Source organism: Capra hircus, chromosome 20, assembly GCF_001704415.2.
Source record: "Capra hircus breed San Clemente chromosome 20, ASM170441v1, whole genome shotgun sequence".
NCBI classification, from domain to species: domain Eukaryota; kingdom Metazoa; phylum Chordata; class Mammalia; order Artiodactyla; family Bovidae; genus Capra; species Capra hircus.
The window spans coordinates 19,643,079-19,663,506 of NC_030827.1; the positions used below are offsets into that span (position 1 = coordinate 19,643,079).

General features: G+C 40.3%; 1 protein-coding gene and 1 non-coding gene across 4 annotated transcripts in view; both read left to right on the forward strand.

Annotated features, from left to right (window-relative positions):
- The window catches only part of PDE4D (phosphodiesterase 4D), a 1,264,832-nt gene that overhangs the window by 526,236 nt on the left and 718,168 nt on the right, over positions 1-20,428 (forward strand). The gene's annotated exons all lie outside the window — the stretch shown is intronic.
- On the forward strand, positions 10,395-10,500 carry MIR582 (microRNA 582). Its single transcript, NR_129783.1, has one exon. It is a non-coding gene; the product is annotated as a microRNA 582 (primary transcript).

The following is a 20,428-nucleotide window of genomic DNA, read 5'->3' on the forward strand; positions in this document are numbered from 1 at the left end:
CCCTGTCCATCACCAACTCCCAGAGTTCACTCAAACTCACGTCCATCGAGTCAGTGATGCCATCCAGCCAACTCATCCTCGGTCGTCCCCTTCTCCTCCTGCCCCGAATCCCTCCCAGCATCAGGGTCTTTTCCAATGAGTCAACTCTCCGCATGAGGCGGCCAAAGTACTGGAGTTTCAGCTTTAGCATCATTCCTTCCAAAGAAATCCCAGGGCTGATCTCCTTGCAGTCCAAGGGACTCTCAAGAGTCTTCTCCAACACCAGTTCAAAAGCATCAATTCTTCAGTGCTCAGCCTTCTTCACAGTCCAACTCTCACATCCATACATGACCACAGGGAAAACCATAGCCTTGACTAGACGGACCTTAGTTGGCAAAGTAATAGCTCTGCTTTTGAATATGCCATCTAGGTTGGTCATAAGTTTTCTTCCAAGGAGTAAGCATCTTTTAATTTCATGGCTGCAGTCACCATCTGCGGTGATTTTGGAGCCCAAAAAGTTGATTTACAATGCTGTGTTAGTTTCTGAGGTACAGCAAAGCGATTCAGATAGATAGTCTTTCACATATTCTTCCCTATTATTGTTATAAGACATTGAATATGGTTCCCTGTGCTGTGCAAGGATCTTGTTGTTTACGTAGTTTGTGTATAGTAGTTTGCATCTCTTAATCCCAAACTCGTAATTTATCCCTTCTCCACCGTTCTCCTTTGGTAACCATATGTCTATGTCTGTGAGTCTGTTTCTGTTTTGTAAATAAGTTCATTTGTATCATATATTAGAGTCCACATAAAAGTGATATCATACTTGTCTTTCTTGAATATGTGACTTCTAATATCAAAATAGTCAGGATATAAATATTGATGAGAAGTTTTACTTTATCTCAGAAACAGCATTATGGCTTCACAAATGGAATGTTTTACTCCAGAAGTTTAATTAGGATATGACATCTATAGAATTTAGAGTAACAGTGCTATTATCTGCGAAGTCCATTATTTGACTGGGTCTTATTACTTCATTTTTAATATTAACATTAAGTTAAATATTGTTTTTGTTACTTGAGATTTCCGTTTCTTTTTCCTTTTTTGAGACAGGTACAATTATGTTACTAATGAGACTTTGAGAGATTAGGGTAAAATAGACATTCTCATTGAGTTATTAATGTGCCAAATTGTAGAGTTCTGTCTTTTGCATGAATTCCTAATTTCATTTTAGAGTGCAGTCTCTACAGAAATGGAGGCTTCAGAAACCTTTGCGGATTCTTTTGTCTTAATTTAAGTCAAGGTTTTCCTACTTCCCTGCCTCCCACTGAATATAAGCCCTTCCTGTACTTTTCTGGGTAACCAGTTTTGATCACAGCTGTAAAATTCATCTGACTTCTCTGTGTAGTCCTTCTTGCCTCATCTCTGTCTCAGCTCTCAACTTGAATTCTTCCCACTTCCCTCCATTCTGAGCCAGCAGTGTGCTCTTTCGTTGTGTAATTGTTTATATACTTCTGACGTGTTCTCATGCACATATTTACTCTGTCTCCTTTAGGATCAGAAGCTCCCAAAGAAATAAAGCACATCTTCTCTTTCCCTAGTAATCCTCAAAGCTCTTGATGGTATGCTGTGCCCACCCACAGAAGGGGATCAGTAAGCATGATACAGTGGATTGGACTGGAGCCTCCTTATCCCCCTACATTTGCCTTAGGGGGTCTCCTGCAGAGCTCTGTCTAAAGTTGAGGCTTGGGATTTGTGTTCTCATTATGCTAATAGTTAATGACTTCTTTTATTTTTGAGAAACCAGTTGTTGGGTTCCAAGCTAAACATGCTATTCTCTACACCTGGCAATTCTTCACAAGAAGCTGCCTTCTCCATCTTCTGTTCTCCTAGGCCATCCTACCCGCTCCTATCCCAAAAGTAGGTGAAGGATAAGAGGAAGTTGCAGTATTTACTCTGAGATTGAAAGCCTTGAGCCCTGGGGCTGCCTCTAGCAATGTTTCTATGTAGCTGCTCTCAGGTTTTGCTACGAGACATGTTAGAAACCAAGTTTGTGCGTGAAAAACAAGTTCATCTGTAATTTCCATTTCTTTCAACACTCTACTGTGTTTTTTTGTTATTTGGAAACTTCTCAGCAGAGTAGCGGGCTCTTGTCAGCACTAATCCTTTTCCTCTCTCAAATGCCATATCCTCTGTCAGGCGAGTGTATGCTGCTCAGTTCTGTCTCGTCACAACAAAGATCTGGAGTGCTGGACATTAAAGCCCTCGGCGTGTCACAGCTCTCGGGTCTCGGACAGACCGTGTTATAGCTCTTAGACAAATCAGTGTTACAGCTCCTTGTTACAGCTCTATTTTATCTAGAAAATAGCAGGAAAATCCATCCTTGAGCCGTGAGGGCATGCCGACCCAAAGACGCAAAGAGAAGAGCGCCCCAGCGCGCGGGAGAGAGAGCCCCCTGGCCCTTTGGCTCCTCTTTTTATATGTTTTTTCCTCCCCCTGGGCCTGCCCTGTGTAAATTGGGCCAGCCAGGAGTGTTTGTTCTACCTGAGGTCCTCACTCCGGTCCTCGGACCTTCCTTTGTTCTATTTTTGTGGGCTTTTCCCTTCCTTATCTTTTAGCCACCACCATTCTGGACTCCTGTTTTCTATTCTAACTACCTAACACTTCCATGAATGTTAGTTTCTTTTTTCAGAAAATTTTATTTTCATATAACTACCAGAAATCAATGTTAGGCTTTCAGCTGTGAATTTATTTCAAAGAATTTGTTATAGCAAAAGAGGTACCATTCTTTTGAGTAGTTTAGATTTTTCTGTTTATAGAGAAGAATTCCTAGGAAATGTGTGCTTAGCTGAAAGTATTAAAACACTTTTTCTTCAATGTTAATTTTTCTTCCTGTGTTTATGGAGAGAAGATTAAAGGCTAAATAAAGATCATGGTTAAAGGCTCTGATCATGGTTCATTCTTTGCTTTGGTCATTTGAGGCGAGTTCCTTTACATCCATGGACTGCTGTTTTCTCTTGTATAAAATGATGACTAGTGTCAACTGAAAAAAAAATGCACAACCTAAAAATTGAGAATTATGTTTTATTTGGACTTGCTGAGGACTTAAGCTGGGGAGACAACCTCTCACATAGCTCTAAGGGACTTCTCTGAAGAAGTAAGGGAGCAGCCAGGATATATAGGCGTTTTGGCAAAAGAAAAAGGAAAAAAAAAGGTACAGTTGTCAGATCAGAACATCAAAAAATTACTGTTAACTAACCAAAAATAGCCTTCTCAAGTTAATGAATTTAGCGCTTTTCTGTGTATGGAAAGGTCCCAGAGTCTGGGCTAATTGCGATCAGTCCTTTGATATGCCCCTTAATTATCTAGGGCCAGTATATCCCGTTTTCTCCTCCCTGAATCCTCTCAGGGTGCACCGTGGGGTAGCTGCATTGACTGACGGCTTGATGGCTGCAACATCGCTCGCTTACTGATAGAGCAGGCAGCATTCTTCCTCTACAGCAGACTGACAGATGAAAAAGATATTCTTAAAAGCGCCTTTCGAATCTAAAATATTATGATTCTTCCACTGAATTGCTATCTTCTCAACACCAGATAAGCCTCAGTATTAGTGTTGCTGAAAATATCTAAATATATTTGGGAATGTTCTTTATTAAAAAAAAAAAAAAAAAGAGGAAGAGCCATATTAAAAAAAAGGATTTTGAGCCAATGTTCAAAACTTTAGTCAGGGTGACTTTCATGTCCTAATTGAAGTAAGTGGAACATTCATTAATGGGGAATTTAGGTAATCCCTCTTTTATCAAGATTAATCACTTATTTTTAAATGAGTCATTGTGAATCAACATAGCCCATTTGATTCTTCCTAGTTATGAGGTTCTTTTGGTGACTGTCTTAGCCTGTATTAATTAGGAGAGATTAAAGTGCATAGGTCTCCTCTTCACAGTGAAGCCAGGTATAATATAATAACAAAAGCAAGTTTTGGACTGAATTGTGATTTCTTCTATCAACTGAAAATCATGCACAATGTGAGAGCTGAGAATTATGTTTTATTTGGAGGACATACTAAGGACTTAAACCCAGGAGACAGCCTCTGAGATTGTTCCGAGTAGTCAGGATATATAAGAGTTTTGCAACAACAACAACAACAACAAAAACATCCGCCCCTCAAAAAAAAAACAAAACCAGTAGTTAGAACATCACAGGATTACTGTTAATTAAAGAAACACCAAACATCTCAAGTTAATGAATTTAGCACTTTTCTTTGTATGGGAAAATGCAAGAGTCTAGGTTCATTGAAATCATTCCTTTGACATGATTCCTTTGACTGGCTCCTTAAATACCTGGAGCCAGTTCTCTTCGGTGTCCGTCCTGAAGCCTCTGAGAGCGCACTTTTTGGGAGTGGGAGGTTATGGCTGCATGGCTAATGGCTTGATGGCTGCAGTGTCCTTCGTTTACTGACTGAGCAGGTGATATTCTTCTTTCACACTATGCAAGTTGTTGCATTCAAGGAGGTACAAACTGCCATCCAGCCTCTTTTCTTAAGCTCTGTGGACTCTCAGTAGCCTGTCCTTAAGACATTCTTATAGGTGTCGTAATAGAAGATTTATGCCAGGCTGATGTGGCAGTGTTCTTGAGGCAGGGTTATTTCCCTTTCTAGTCAGAATTAGGTGATATGTTCCGCTTAAGGTCACGAGATACAAGACCCAGTTGAAGCCACAGGTAGAGGAGACCATTTAGATTCCTATATATCCTGGGTTCTTCAGTGGTAAGGGTACAGTTTTTTTGAATCAATTTCTTGAGTTCTGCTCAGTTCACCTATGAGAATGAATTTCTTGGTCTGCTGTGTGAATTAACAAATCTTTTGAGTTACAGCTCAAGAGAGCAATAATTGATGCTCTTATGCGTAATTGTGTTTGGAGCGTGGACTGTTTTAAGATTCTTTAGATGCCAAACGATGCCCCTGAGATGAAAGATAAAACCGTCTGTCTGTCAGTCTCTCTCCCCAACCCCACCGCACTGCTTCTGCTGAAATACTCTGATACGTTAGTTCAGACTGTTTAACAACATAATAAAACTTTCTAGTAGGTTGTTTCTGTCTGGGTACAAAGCTGTACCAGTTTTATGTAACTTTCTCAAAATAGCCCATGAATATATAAATATGCATGTGTAGATAAATCCCCCCTCTTTTACATAAATAAGAACATGCTATAAATACTGTATGTACCTGGGGGTTTTTGTAACATATAAATTCTCCTCAGTATCTTTTCAAACCAGCGTATATAACACAGGTCTCTTTTTTCAATGTTTATTGTGTGACTATGTTTGTATAATTTATAAATTAATCCATATAGTTTATAATTTATAAATTAATCTATATTTATCATTTAAAAAGCAATTCATGTTGGTTCAGTCAGTTCAGTGACTCAGTCGTGTCTGACTCTTTGCGACCCCATGAACTGCAGCACGCCAGGCCTCCCTGTCCATCACCAACTCCCGGTGTCCACACAAACCCATGTCCGTTGTTGGTGATGCCATCCAACCATCTCATCCTCTGTCGTCCCCTTCTCCTCCTGCCCTCAATCTTGCCCAGCATCAGGGTATTTTTAAATGAGTCAACTCTTCGCATCAGGTGGCCAAAGTATTGGAGTTTCAGCTTCAAAATCAGTCCTTTCAATGAATACTCAGGACTGATCTCCTTTAGGATGGACTGGTTGGATCTCCTTGCAGTCCAAGGGACTCTCAAGAATCTCCTCCAACAACACAGTTCAAAAACATCAATTCTTCAGTGCTCAGCTTTCTTTATAGTCTAACTCTCACATCCATACATGACCACTGGAAAAACCATAGCCTTGACTAGACAGACCTTTGTTGACAAAGTAATGTCTCTGCTTTTTAACGTGCTGTCTAGGTTGCTCATAACTTTCCTTCTAAGGAGTAAGTGTCTTTTAATTTCATGGCTGCAATCACCATCTGCAGTGATTTTGGAGCCCAGAAAAATAAAGTCAGCCAGTGTTTCTACTGTTTCCCCATCTATTTGCCATGAAGTGATGGGACCGGATGTTGGTTACATGTCCAGTATTTTATATTTTTCACTAGTCTCTGAGTGATTGTAATCATCTGAGTACTCCCAGTTTGAAAATATTAGGTCTAATTGAAACGGATCAATTCAGCTTTTTGTGAGACCATAGATTGGCAAACTTTTTTAAAATAAAGAGCCACGTTAATAAATGCTTAAGGTTTCGGGGGACCAGAAAGTTTCTGTCACAACCACTCAAATCTGTTCTCATGGTACAAAAGCAGCCCATGGCGATGTATAAACTAATGAGAATGGCTGTACAATAAAATCTTATTTCATAACCAGACTATGGGCTTGGTTTGGCCTGAGCGCCAGAGCTACTGGGCCTGCAGCTAGACCAACATCTGGAAGTGACTAACTTGTGAATGAGTTTCCATAAAACCTCAAGCTCCTTAAAGGCAAGTATTGTATCTTTCCATCTCCAGTTCTCCCTAGTGCCTAGATGAATAGTGAACAAATGTTTTTTAAATTAATGAATTTGCAGAAGAGGCATAGAATCAACCCTTTTTTTTTTTTTTTTTTTTTACCATTTACTGTCTCTGAACATAAACCTGTTGTTTTTAGTTGAAGATATCACAGTCTCTGTGGCTCACATGTATAGCTAAGGGGATGTATAGGTTTTAAAAATGAGCTCTTTACTAATCATAACAAAAGAATTTCATCAAGAAATAGAAAAGAATCTGACAAAGCTGAGGTGCCTGCTTCATGCTGTAAGTTCTTGCTGTCTTGACTGATATTCTGTTATAAAACTTTCCTGGACACTATGTTTGTATTGGACTTCCCAGGTGACTCAGCAGGTAAAGAGCTCACCTGCCAGTACAGGTGACATGGGTTCATTTCCTGGGTTGAGAAGCTCCCCTGGAGGAGGAAGTGGCAACCCACTCCAGTAGTCTTTCTGGGAAATCCCATTGGCAAAGGAGGCTGGCGGGCTACATTCCATAGGGTCACAAAGAGTCAGATACGACTGCACCACTGAGCACAGCACAACAGCCAGGCTTGTGTTACTGGTTTCATTCAAAGTTTCTCATTATGATTGACCCAATTTGTTTTCTGTTGTCTATAACGAAAAACAATTGAACATCATAGATATGCATACTCTCTTCTTTAAATTCTGAGAGAACTACTCTGTAATGTTTATTAAGAGCCAGTATTTTTTATCAACTGTGTATACGTACATGTTTAAGGAGAGAGAGCTAGAAAAAGGACCTATATCTCACTATGATACGATTTTATACTCTTCCATTCCTATCCCTGCTCTACAGTATTGACAATATCTATATAAATGTGAATCATGTCTTATAAGCAAATATGCATTCTAGAATTCATTTCTTCCTAAACCGCGAAGCACTGTCTATAAATAAGTTGAACTCCCTGAAACGTCTGTGAACCGCATTGCTAGGAAAACGTAGGTCAGGGAGAGCTACGTTCACCTTCTGAACTAGAGAAATATTTCTAGGCCTTATAGCTTATAACTTGAGCCCAAAATGTCAGGCTTCCATTACTTTCGCCCTTTGGTCCGGTCACATTGTTTCTGATATCCTAGATTTTAATTATTCAAATTCCCAGTCTTGCTCAGGAAGGTTGGCCTGTGCCAGGTTAGTTAGCTTTAAGCTTAGGGGCTGGAAGGATTGCCATCGGCCCCTGTATCTGACCCAGTTCCCTCCTTATCTGAAACACCCAAACCAACTGGGGCAAAAATAACAACGAAATCCTCATGGCCACACCTTCTCAGGAGAAGCTTCAGGTGAAAGAACAGAAATGAACTCTTCTAAAGGGATTAGCTTAGGTGAAGAACAGTATCCATAACCAAATAGATGGAACCTGGAGACTTAACCTGACTAGACTTCAAGTCACTGTAGTCTTTGGGGATGTCAGCATCTATATGTCATTTCTGCAAGTTTAAAAACATCAAATAACATTGGAAAGGTGCCAGAGGTCAGGTGCAGGTCTATAGGTGGCTCAATCAAACGCATCAGGCTTAATCTACAGAATTATCCTATGAGATTGGTAGTTCTACTTTCTTCACTTTGCCACTCATCCAGCTTCTTGCAGCTAGGATCCAGATTGTTGTCATTGTTGTTGCTTAGTTGCTGACTTACTCCTTTGCAATACAGATCATCTAACTCCAGAGCACCGACTTTTGTGCTATAATTCGCTGTTTAGAACTGTGGATCCCGCCAAGGATTCCTATGCTAAACATTATCCTATCAAACTGTTGGGAAGAATAAATACCATAATGTATGTGGAGTGCTCTGTACAATTCCTGGCACAAAGTTAAGTACTGGATAAAATGTAGCTATAAATACTAGTAACTCAGATAGACTCTGGACAAATCAGCAGGAAAAGTCTTCTTAATTTTATTTAAGTGTTAAAAATCATCTAATTAGTATGGTTATTAACAAAAAACAAATACATGACAAGATACATATCATAGTCTGGGAAAAACTGTCTTGGTTTCTTTTTTGAAGAATTGAATGCAGTGAAAAACAGCTTTCAATGATTAAAAAGTGAGAAGTGTAGGGAATAAGAGACTCTTTTCTGTGTTTACATTTGAGGCCTGCCTTTTTTTTTTTTTTTTTTTTGAGGCCTGCCTTCTTACTTTCAACTTGATCTTCTTAACTGCCTCCTGGCTGGGTCTGTGTCTTCTTCAGTTTAAAGAAAGTGACAAGACAAGTCCTAGAATATTTTGTTTGTGTGTACTTGACATGACAAACGACAGTCTCTTACCTAAGAGGCCCCAGAAAAGAGTTTGGTTATTAAGGCAGGGAAGGACCAGTGGGAGCAATTGTTTCTGGTCTCTCTTATCAAGCCCAGAACAATCTTTCATTTGCTATATTCATGCCACAAGAGCTAAGTCAATATTAAATTCCAAAAAAAAAAAAAAAAGGAAAGAAAAATCCCCCACAGAAACAGCTGTATTCAAAACACAGCCAGTTTACTCCAGCGAATTGCTAGAAATGGAAAAGTTTCCATTTCCTTTTGTGTTTATCCTTGATAGTTGTCTTATAAAAACTGCCTTTTGTAAATAAGGGAAGCCTGCTTTTAAACAGCTTTGACTAATATGTGTAGTTGGAGTATTAAGTTCTACAGAGCTTTAGAAAATTAAAACATCTGATAGAAAGACATACATCTTTCAAAGAAAATATTTTTTGAGTATTCTGGCTCTCCAGTGCAATTTTCTCCATCCTACCTGTAAATTGGATTGTGTTACTTTTATGCCTACACGGCCACTTAGTCTAAAACCTGAGAGATGTCATTTAAGCTCAGAGTTGGATCCCCCTGAAAACTTGTTTATGTACAGCTCTGTCTTTGTTTGTGTTCTACACTGTCTTCTTGTAAATGTTCGTTGTTGGTGCATACTACAATGGGGAAAAATTGGTTTCTTGAACACCAGAAAATACCCACCTGTTGATCTCACCGGGTTGTGAAAAACAACCCAATGGATTGGGTTTGTTGCAATAACCCAATGGATTGGTGAATTCTTTGAGAGGAGGAACTAACCTGTGTTCTCTCCAGATCTTATTCAGTTCCAAGAACAGTGTTTAGAATTCTTGAAGTTCTCAGTCAATACTGAAAAACTCAAAAAGAATCCACAAAATTCTTATGACCGAATTAACTGGGTCTGCCCTGATACAGAATTCTGTCCATGGCAGAACTATTTGGTGGTTAGGGAAACGGAGTGACTGCTGCAGACAGCCAGAATCCCATTAAGCATCGCACATTCATTACAATAAGTGAAAATTGGTGCTTGAAAGAATAAATTTTGTGAAGTATCCATATTTAATATCAGGGAGTGGCCTTAGCCCTGGGGAGATGAGAATCCTGTGCTTTCCTATTGATAAAGCTGGGCTTTCATTTTGTTTTCTTGTTTGTATTGTAAAATAAGTCTTGCTAACTTGTTGCTTACATACTATTGTGTGAGTTTAACTGAATAAAGGTAGAATCCCAGATATATTACACAGTGTTGACAATGAATGCTCACTCTCATGGGAAATTTGTCCATCGTGGGGGTTGTCTCCTTCACACTCTTTGAAGTATTTTTCTTCACTCAGCTTTTCCTACCTAATGTTCAAGTGTTAAATTTCTTACTCTGTAATATAGTTTCTCTCTCTGTTTCTGTCTCTCTTTCCCTCCCCAGCTTGGCCTCAGGGACTGAAGTTTTCTCAGCTCCCTTGGGCCCTTTTGCAGTATCAGGCAAATACTAGATGCTGAATCAATGTTTAATGAATTTCTTTTGAATGAATGTATCTTGCTTCAGGCCATTCATGCAAACATTGAAGAGGACAGACAGACCTCTGCTGACCTCCTCTAGCAAACCTCTCTCTAGTAGACCTCAACATTACAATCTGTACTCTTTGGTTACAGTTGTTCAACCAGTTACTAATCTAACTAATTGTAACCAGTTGAACAACTGAACCCAAAGGGTGCAAAGTGAAAACATTTCATTGAGAAGTCGACTCTGGACAAAGGAAGCACCGCCAGACCCCCCATTCACTATGGGAAGGGAAAATTCCTTCTCAAGTAGAAGCTCCAAGGTGCCTCTTTGAATTCTCATTAGTTGGTAATGCTGTGTGAGTGTACATGTACCGTCTCTTCTTTGGAAGAGGCTTATTTGAAGTGTAAGGTGCTACCTCCATAGAGGGCTATACTAGCCATGTGTTAAATAACTGTTGTCTGAAGATAACTGAGGATATGAACAATAAAAAGTTTTTAAAAATGAGACATGTTTCTTTTATTGCTAGTCGTCCGTCAAGGTTGAAGTGAGCTATACAACATGAGATGTAATGTCTGGTGTGAAATAAACAATCAGTTGTGGTTGATATAGGGCGTGTATCACTGTGCTCAAGAGCAAGAGACTTTTAAATCATTATTCTAACATTTGTTTAGAGAATAAATTTATTCTTTATTTTTTTAAATACATTTATTTCTCTTGATATTGTACCATATTCCCAAAACATTATGGTAAAACTGTTGCTCATTGTTTCAGAATGTTTTTTCTCTCAGGACCCAGGAAACATTTCTACCCGATGCTTCCGTATCAAGAATAGCCTCATGTTGTCTGAGTAACTTCAAACTGTAAAAGATGATGTTCTTTTTTCATACTGGCTGCTAAGAAGCTCACTTTTCACCTGTGATACCTATGGAACGCGTTTTGAACAATAACTATGTTTTCTTATTTTTCCTTGGCACCATCAAATCTTTTTTTTTTTTAAGGCAGACTATAATTAATAAATGCATAGCAAACCAAAACCTGTTTCTATATAAGATTACTGTTGACATATGAATTCATCTAGCTTCCAACCTTATTCTCTTCCTGTCATATTTCTATTGACTAGTGCTCTCTTGCTCTGTGGAGAATTGATTAACTTTTGCCATGACCCCCATGCCAAGACCACTCCTAACCTATCTTTATGCTCCTCTCTGTCTTCAGACCTCTGTATCCACCTGTGAGTGCTCTTTTTCCCATGGGGCCTCAAACCTGAATGCAGAGCTGTCCAGTGGTTGAGCAGTTTTTCATGAAAAATCCAAGAACTGGTAGCATGGGTGAATTTGACAGTTTTGCTAAAACCTTGAAGTGTTGTGAGGAAGATCCGCATTGACTGTGCTCCATGCAGCCTTCTGTTGTCTTGCTGATCTCATCTCCTCACCTAGGCATTCCTCTTGGCCTCCTAACTTTCCAAATCAGCACTTAAGCTCTGACTGTGAGACCTGCCCTAATTGTGAAACTCCCTGGGACTGTGTTAGAGGGCTCCATCCCCTACCCGCATCTCTGAATTCTGAGGAATGACATTTTCTCTGCCTTACATTTGCTTTTCAGTAATGATTGTTCTTGGTACAGATATTCACTCAATCAATCACTCAGTCATTCACTTAACAGACCTCTTAAGTGTATCTATTATGTTCAAGATACAGGAGATAGTAGTATAAATAAATAATATGAATGAAACTCATCCCCCTAAAAGTTCAAATTGAAGAAGCTCGAATCAGGAGGTTAGAGAGTAGAGATTTAAACAGATTAGAGGGAAAATGTGTGGTGATTGCCATCATTAGCGTATATATGGGAGTGAGTCTCACCTGGAATGGGAAGGTGTGATCTCAGGTGAGTTCTAAGGAATGAGTGTGGAGTTGGGGGAGGAGAAGGCGGAGCTCCTAGAAGGAGGGAACTAGCAGAAGCAGAGAGGTTGAGGCAAGGAATCACATGATATGTGTGACAAAGGATCATTGACAAGATCTGAAGCTGGGAATAAACAAGGAGTGATTTCTGGGGCCCTGTGTGCCAGGTTGAGGACTTTGAGTTCATCCTGGAACCATGAAGTATTCTAAGTACTGGTGGGGCAAGGTCAGATCCTGGAGGGTGAATGGAGCAAAAATCAAGGACAAAACTGGAAGCCAGGAGTGTCAAAGGTGGCTGCTATGAATTGGGCAAACATCACAAGGGCATAAGCTAGGTTAGTAGTTTTAGAGATGGAGGGAAGGACATTAACTCCATGAATGTTTAGTAGATATAATTGTCATGTTGTATGAGTTTACTTGGGGGGAGGGGACTGGCTATTTAATAAGTAGGTAAATCAGTGGTGGAATGGTGATTTTCTTGGTTCTTGCCCTCTTCATGAAAAGAATTCAGTCAAGAGACATAGAGCAGTTTTAAGTAGCAAGAGTTTTATTAAGCAAAAGCAAAAGCACACTCTTCAGAAAGAATGAGGGATGAGAGTGGACTGTCTGGAAATCAGAAGCAGCCCACAGTGGGGCGGGATAGGGTGGAATTTTTTTAGAGTGGTGGTCCCTCCCTGGGTTCTGCATCTTTTGACTGACAAGTTGATTGAAAGTTCTAGTGCACAGGTGCTTACCCGTAAGCATCCAGGAAAAACCCACAATGCTAATTTATTCCAAATGTCCATAATAAGCCCTGGGTTACTTTGTGTCACCTTTTAGGTTTTGGTGCACCTGTGCCAATCTGTGCTGGTGGCTTTTATCTTGCTTGGTCCTGATATGGCTAGAAACCTAGAGGTGGTCCTTGGCCACAACAGAGAGAATCTCTGGGTGGTATTCTGGTCACCAGTGTGCAGGTGAAGAGGGAAAGATGATCCCATCCTGCCTGGATGGGGTGGAGACCTGCTCATGTCTGGCTACCTAACTACAAGTTATTGGTTATTGATAAATAAGATGTAGAAGAGCATGTTTTGGGGCAGGTGGAGTGAGTTTTGGATACAGCAAAGGGATCAAAGTTCTACAGAACAGGAAGATGGGGAAATCTAGGTAAATAAGTATAAATACATTATTTAAGCAACTTGTGTGTACATTTGTATTAAAACATAAATAAATTTATTTTCCTTCTTTGTCCATTTATAGGGTATTCTATGTAAATATAGCTGTGATATCCTTTATTTTTTTCTCCTGTATAATTTTTGGAATGCAGTGATATGAGTCATGAAGAGATGACCGTCTCTGTTTAATCTCTGCAAAGTTGCATTCTTATTCTATTTTGATTCATAATAAGATGCCTAAGTTGGCTTTATTCTAACCTGAGAGGTATGATTTATAGAAGGAGAATTAAAATGTCAAAGATATAATTGCCCAAACTTGGGATGTTGATAAAATGATGCAGTATAACACAGTGATTTTCTGGTTAGCTGACTACTGAGAAGTTATGGTAGTTGTGTTTACAATTAATAGATGACTTCTCTTTAGGCCAGAACCAATAAAAATTGTAATTCTTAATTACTACACTTTTGCATGTTTTTGTTCTCCTTTCTGGTAGTTTTCTAGATATCCTCAGTTGGCAACTGGAAACAGCTCAGTAATGGTTGTGCAGCTTCCTCATGCAGGATATTGAAATTTGTGACCAGGGATCCCTGTAGAGCTACGATTGTAACCTTAGCCCACTATTAGATTAAATCTATCTACATAAGCTCAAGAGGTCCAGTCTGGGACTGTCTGATCAATTCTCTATAGATTCTATGCAGAAGTAGTTAAGATTTCCTCTGAAGCTGGACTGTTGAAATTGGACCTAAGCAGTGGGCAGTGATTTAAATAAGGGTTATACTAACACTTACTTGGCATCAATCTAGTCTTGGGAAGAGTTTGAAAAAATAAATTGCTCTTTGCCTCAGATGTGAAGGGACAGAGACAATAAATATCCCTTGTTCGCTATTACCGGTTCTTAAGTGTTTATGAGGAAAGTGGTATAAGTCAGTCCATAGACAAGGCTACACTGAACTTTGATCACCAAATCATCCTCTCCATCTTACTGTTTGCATTCATCACAACCCCCATCACCACCACCATCATCACAACATTGTCATCATCACAGATAGTTCTACTTCTTGGTTGCTTAGGTTTGCCTGTGTTTAAATCAGGCATTCTGAGTCCAAAGCTCATGTTCTTAATTTCTACTCTATACGTCTTTTCTCATAGCCCAGAGACTCTGATTGGTGTTTGGGGGCAGAGTGGGGTAGGGAATGATTCTGTGCATTTAAAATGGGTTTGACATCTAGTAAGTCCTGTTTCTATTGGTATTCTTTTATATAATTTTAGAAGGTGATGTGAGAAGTCTTAACCTTTTGAATTAAAAAAAATTTTTTTGAGATGCTTATAACCAACAGCCATTTAAGCTGTAATTTATTGTCTCATTTAGTTTATTAAATTGTAACAGGTATTCCTGATTTTTACTCTTCCCTTCTTCCTTAAAAGATGATCTGTTCATTTAGCATACCTCCTTCTGTCTGTTCCATGAAACTAAATTTCATACTTACCTGTGAGAGTCATACATTTCCCTAGCTCTCAGTAAAAGTGAATGGGTTAAGAAATTCTTCTTCCAGATCTCAAATGGTAAAAAGCCATTGACATTGGAAGCTCTTGTATTCTGCTTTCTCTGATGCAGGATGTGGTAATGGAGAGGTACAAAGTGTACCACATACCCAACAAGCTAATTGCCCACTTTGAGGCCTCTTTCAGGCCCAAGTGCCAAGTGAAATTGCTGCTGTTAGGGAAATTTTGCAACTGACACAGAGATGGGGTTCATTAGACTTATCTAAATCTGTGATGAGCTGGTGATAATCTGTGCTAATGAAGGTGATTCTTTGAATCAAATGCTTGTTGATGTGGGCCTTGTGAAGCAGAATATTGATTAGATGCTGCACCCCTGTCACAGGGGCTGCATATGTGATTATGTGTGTGCACGCTCAGTCATGTCTGACTCTTTTATGACCCCTTGAACTGCAGCCCACCAGGCTCCTCTGTCCATGGGATTTTCCAGGTGGGAATACTAGAGTGAGTTGCCATTTCTTCCTCCAGGAAATCTTCCTGATTCAGGGATTGAACCTGAGTTTCCTATGTCTCCTGCATTTCAGGCAGATTCTTTAATGCTGAGCTATCAGGGAAGCTGTCATATGTATAATTATGGTTTTACTGTAAATAGATTTGGTTTTGGATTCTAAAGCACAGCCTGTTATTTCAGGTTCTTGCTATCTCCCATCCTCAAAAAAAAAAAAAAAAAAGACCAATAAATTCAAAATATCTTTAGCCCACCATATGTGGGCTAGCATTCTCCTTATGATTAGTGTCAGCACATTTTCAAACAGCAAATCAGTTTGTAGGTAAGGTTCCTTGAGATAGTATTTGAGTATACATTTGAATGTGTGCTTAGTCACTCAGTTGTGTTTGACTCTATGAGACCACATGGACTGCAGCCCGCCAGGCTCCTCTATCCGTGGGGTTTTCCAGGCAAGAATACTCAAGTGAGTGGCCATGCCCTTCTCCAGGGCATCTTTCCAACCCCGGGATCAAACCCAGGTCTCCCACATGGCAGGCAGATTCTTTACCATCTGAGCCACCAGGGAAACCCACGTTTGAATGTACCCACAGTACATTCGGAGTTTAATTCTTCCTATCTCTCTCCTACTTGACCCTTCTTGTTGGTAAAGGTTTTAAATGGCCCAGTGGGAGGTCAAACCACGTTAACATTTCATATATCCATCAGTTCAGTTCAGTTCAGTCGCTCAGTCGTGTCCAACTCTTTGCGACCCCATGAATCGCAGCACGCCAGGCCTCCCTGTCCATCACCAACTCCCGGAGTTCACTCAAACTCACGTCCATCGATTTGGTGATGCCATCCAGCCATCTCATCCTCTGTCGTCCCCTTCTCCTCCTGCCCCCAATCCCTCCCAGCATCAAAGTCTTCTCCAATGAGTCAACTCTTTGCATGAGGTGGCCAAAGTACTAGAGTTTCAGCTTTAGCATCATTCCTTCCAAAGAAATCCCAGGGCTGATCTCCTTCAGAATGGACTGGTTGGATCTCCTTGCAGTCCAAGGGACTCTCAAGAGTCTTCTCCAACACCACAGGTCAAAAGCATCAATTCTTCGGCGCTCAGCCTTCTTCACAGTCCAAATCTCACTTCCATACATGACCACAGGAAAAACCATAGCCTGGATTAGACGGACCTTAGTTGGCAAAGTAATGTCTCTGCTTTTGAATATGCTATCTAGGTTGGTCATAACTTTTCTTCCAAGGAGTAAGTGTCTTTTAATTTCATGGCTGCAATCACCATCTGCAGTGACTTTGGAGCCCCCCAAAATAAAGTCTGACACTGTTTCCACTGTTTCCCCATCTATTTCCCATGGAGTGATGGGACTAGATGCCATGATCTTCGTTTTCTGAATGTTGAGCTTTAAGCCAACTTTTTCACTCTCCTCTTTTACTTTCATCAAGAGACTTTTTAGTTCCCCTTCACTTTCTGCCATAAGGGTGGTGTCATCTACATATCTGAGGTTATTGATATTTCTCCCAGCAATCTTGATTCCAGCTTGTGTTTCTTCCAGTCCAGCATTTCTCATGATGTACTCTGCATATCAGTTAAATAAGCAGGGTGACAACATACAGCCTTGACGTACTCCTTTTCCTATTTGGAACCAGTCTGTTGTTCCATGTCCAGTTCTGACTGTTGCTTCCTGGCCTGCATACAGATTTCTCAAGAGGCAGATTAGGTGGTCTGGTATTCCCATCTCTTGAAGAATTTTCCACAGTTTATTGTGATCCACACAGCCAAAGGCTTTGGCATAGTCAATAAAGCAGAAATAGATCTGGAACTCTCTTGCTTTTTCTATGATCCAGCGGATGTTGGCAATTTGATCTCTGGTTCCTCTGCCTTTTCTAAAACCAGCTTGAACATCAGGGAGTTCACGGTTCACGTATTGCTGAAGCCTGGCTTGGAGAATTTTGAGCATTACTTTACTAGCATGTGAGATGAGTGCAATTGTGCGGTAGTTTGAGCATTCTTTGGCATTACCTTTCTTTGGGATTGGAATGAAAACTGACCTTTTCCAGTCCTGTGGCCACTGCTGAGTTTTCCAAACTTGCAGGCATATTGAGTGCAGCACTTTCACAGCATCATCTTTCAGGATTTGAAATAGCTCCACTGGAATTCCATCACCTCCACTAGCTTTGTTCATAGTGATGTTTCTAAGGCCCACTTGACTTCACATTCCAGGATGTCTGGCTCTAGATGAGTGATCACACCATCGTGATCATCCGGGTCATGAAGATCCTTTTTGTACAGTTCTTCTGTGTATTCTTGCCACCTCTTCTTAATATTTTCTGCTTCTGTTAGGTCCATACCATTTCTGTCCTTTATTGAGCCCATCTTTGCATGAAATGTTCCCTTGGTATCTCCAATTTTCTTGAAGAGATCTCTAGTCTTTCCCATTCTGTTCTTTTCCTCTATTTCTTTGCACTGATCGCTGAGGAAGGCTTTCTTATCTCTTCTTGCTATTCTTTGAAACTCTGCATTCAGATGCTTATATCTTTCCTTTTCTCCTTGGCTTTTCGCTTCTCTTCTTTTCACAGCTATTTTAAGGCCTCCCCAGACAGCCATTGTGCTTTTTTGCATTTATTTTCCATGGGGATGGTCTTGATCCCTGTCTCCTATACAATGTCATGAACCTCATTCCATAGTTCATCAGGCACTCTATCTATCAAATCTAGGCCCTTAAATCTATTTCTCACTTCCACTGTATAATCATAAGGGATTTGATTGAGGTCATACCTGAATGGTCTAGCAGTTTTCCCTGCTTTCTTCAATTTCAGTCTGAATTTGGTAATAAGGAGTTTATGATCTGAGCCACAGTCAGCTCCTGGTCTTGTTTTTGCTGACTTTATAGAGCTTCTCCATCTTTTCCTGCAGAGAATATAATCAGTCTGATTTCGGTGTTGACCATCTGGTGATATCCATGTGTAGAGTCTTCTCTTGTGTTGTTGGAAGAGGGTGCATATATCCATACAATGTAGAAAGTCAGGGCCAAGGCCATGTGATCTGCTAAGAGCTGATAGGGCTATTCCTCTCACCCCTAACCCCCAGCAGTACATACCCTGATACACCTTAGCCAGACACTCAGTTGCAAAATCGTGGTAGGCTTCCTCAGGTCCCGTAGAGGATGCTGTTCTTTCTCTTTCCCTTCCCTAGCATCCTGCTGCTTCTCTCCAGTCTCTTGGCCAAAGGCTAGCTCCTCTCAAAAGCCTTCAGGAAAAATAGGGAACTTCTTCCATTGGGCTTCAGTTCTTTCTGTAACAGTTTTGTAACATTAGCATAATACTTGACATTTAGATTTGATTTATCCTGGAGAAGGAAATGGCTACCCACTTCAGTAGTCTGGCCTGGAGAAGTCCATGGACTGTACAGTCTATGGGGTCACAAAGAGTTGGACACAATTGAGAAACTTTCAGTTCACTATATGTTTATGGATCTGAATCCTCACCAGACTGAGCTCCACAGGAGAAGTGCTGTTTGCAGTGCTGAAATTGGTGTCTAAAGGCCTCAATTTTAAAAAAGCAAGTAAATAAGGACAGGAAAATTTGTTGTGGTAAGCGGGACCAAAGGTTAGATCCCACGGGGACAATTCAGCTGGGTTAGTCATTGGGCATTTTGGCCCAGATCAACCTGCCCTGCCTCAAACAGTAGTCAAATCTGAGTACCTACCTAGGCTGTGGATTTTCAGTAAATATATAATCCCAACTCATCATAATAGCAGAGATCTTGGTAACAGGTTGCTGACACATGACATGGGAAAATCTTGGACAGATTGAATTTGAATCCTGTCTTGCAACCTTTGTGACCTTGAGTAATATTTTACCTCCCTGAGCTTTATTTTTTTCATGTGTTAAATGAGGATAATGGAATCTTACAGGTTGTTGTGAATTTTAAAGGAGATGGTATGTTCTGTGTGCACATGGTGCAGGAATATAATAATACTTGATGAACATTCATTGAATGAATAAACATTACCTGGAATATAGAGAGTCCCTACTTTTCCACCTCCACCCCACATATTTGCCCTTCAGTTTTCAGATTTACCTTGTTGACACCCCAGAGAAGATTAAGTCCCCTTGTTACCCACTCTCTTGATTTTCTGTATACTTCCTTTATAGCACTTAACACAATGATAATTACATAACTTTGTTTAATGGGTGTCTCTTTTTTATGTATTTATTTTCTCCATGGAACTTGTGTCTTTATTGAAGTATAGTTGATGTACAATGTTATAAAAGTTACAGGGGTATGATAAAAAATGATTCACATTTTTTAAAGGTTATGGTCCATTCATGGGGCTTCCCTGTGGTTCAGACTGTAGTCTGCCTACAGTGTGGGAGGCCCGAGTTTGATCCCTGGGTCGGGAAGATCCCCTGGAGGAGATCATGGCAAACCACTCCAGTATTCTCGCCTGGAGAATCCCATGGACAGAGAGGAGCCTGGTAGGCTGCAGTCCATGGGGTAGCAAAGAGTTGGACACAACTGAGCAAGTAATATACACACACATACTCCATTCATAGTTGTTATAAGGTATTGGCTATATTTCCTCCTGTTGCACAATATATCCGTGTAGCTTATTTTATACATAATAGTTTATATATCTTAATTCCCTGCTACTGTTGTCCTCCATTCCTCCTCCTACTGGTATCCAAGAGTTTGTTCTCTATATCCATGAGTCTACTTCTAGTTTGTAATATTCACTGCTGCTGCTGTGTCACTTCAGTCGTTTCTGACTCTGTGCGACCCCATAGACGGCAGCCCACTAGGCTCCCCCGTCCCTGGGATTCTCCAGGCAAGAACACTGGAGTGGGTTGCCATTTCCTTCTCCAGTGCATGAAAGTGAAAAGTCAAAGTTAAGTTGCTCAGTCGTGTCCGACTCTTAGTGACCCCATGGACTGCAGCCTACCAGGCTCCTCCGTCCATGGGATTCTCCAGGCAAGAGTACTGGAGAGGGGTGCCATTGCCTTCTCCCATAATATTCACTAGTTTGTTGTATTTTTTGTATTCCACATATACGTGATATCATATAGTATTTGTATTTCTCTGTGTGACTTGTTTCAGTTAGCATAATACC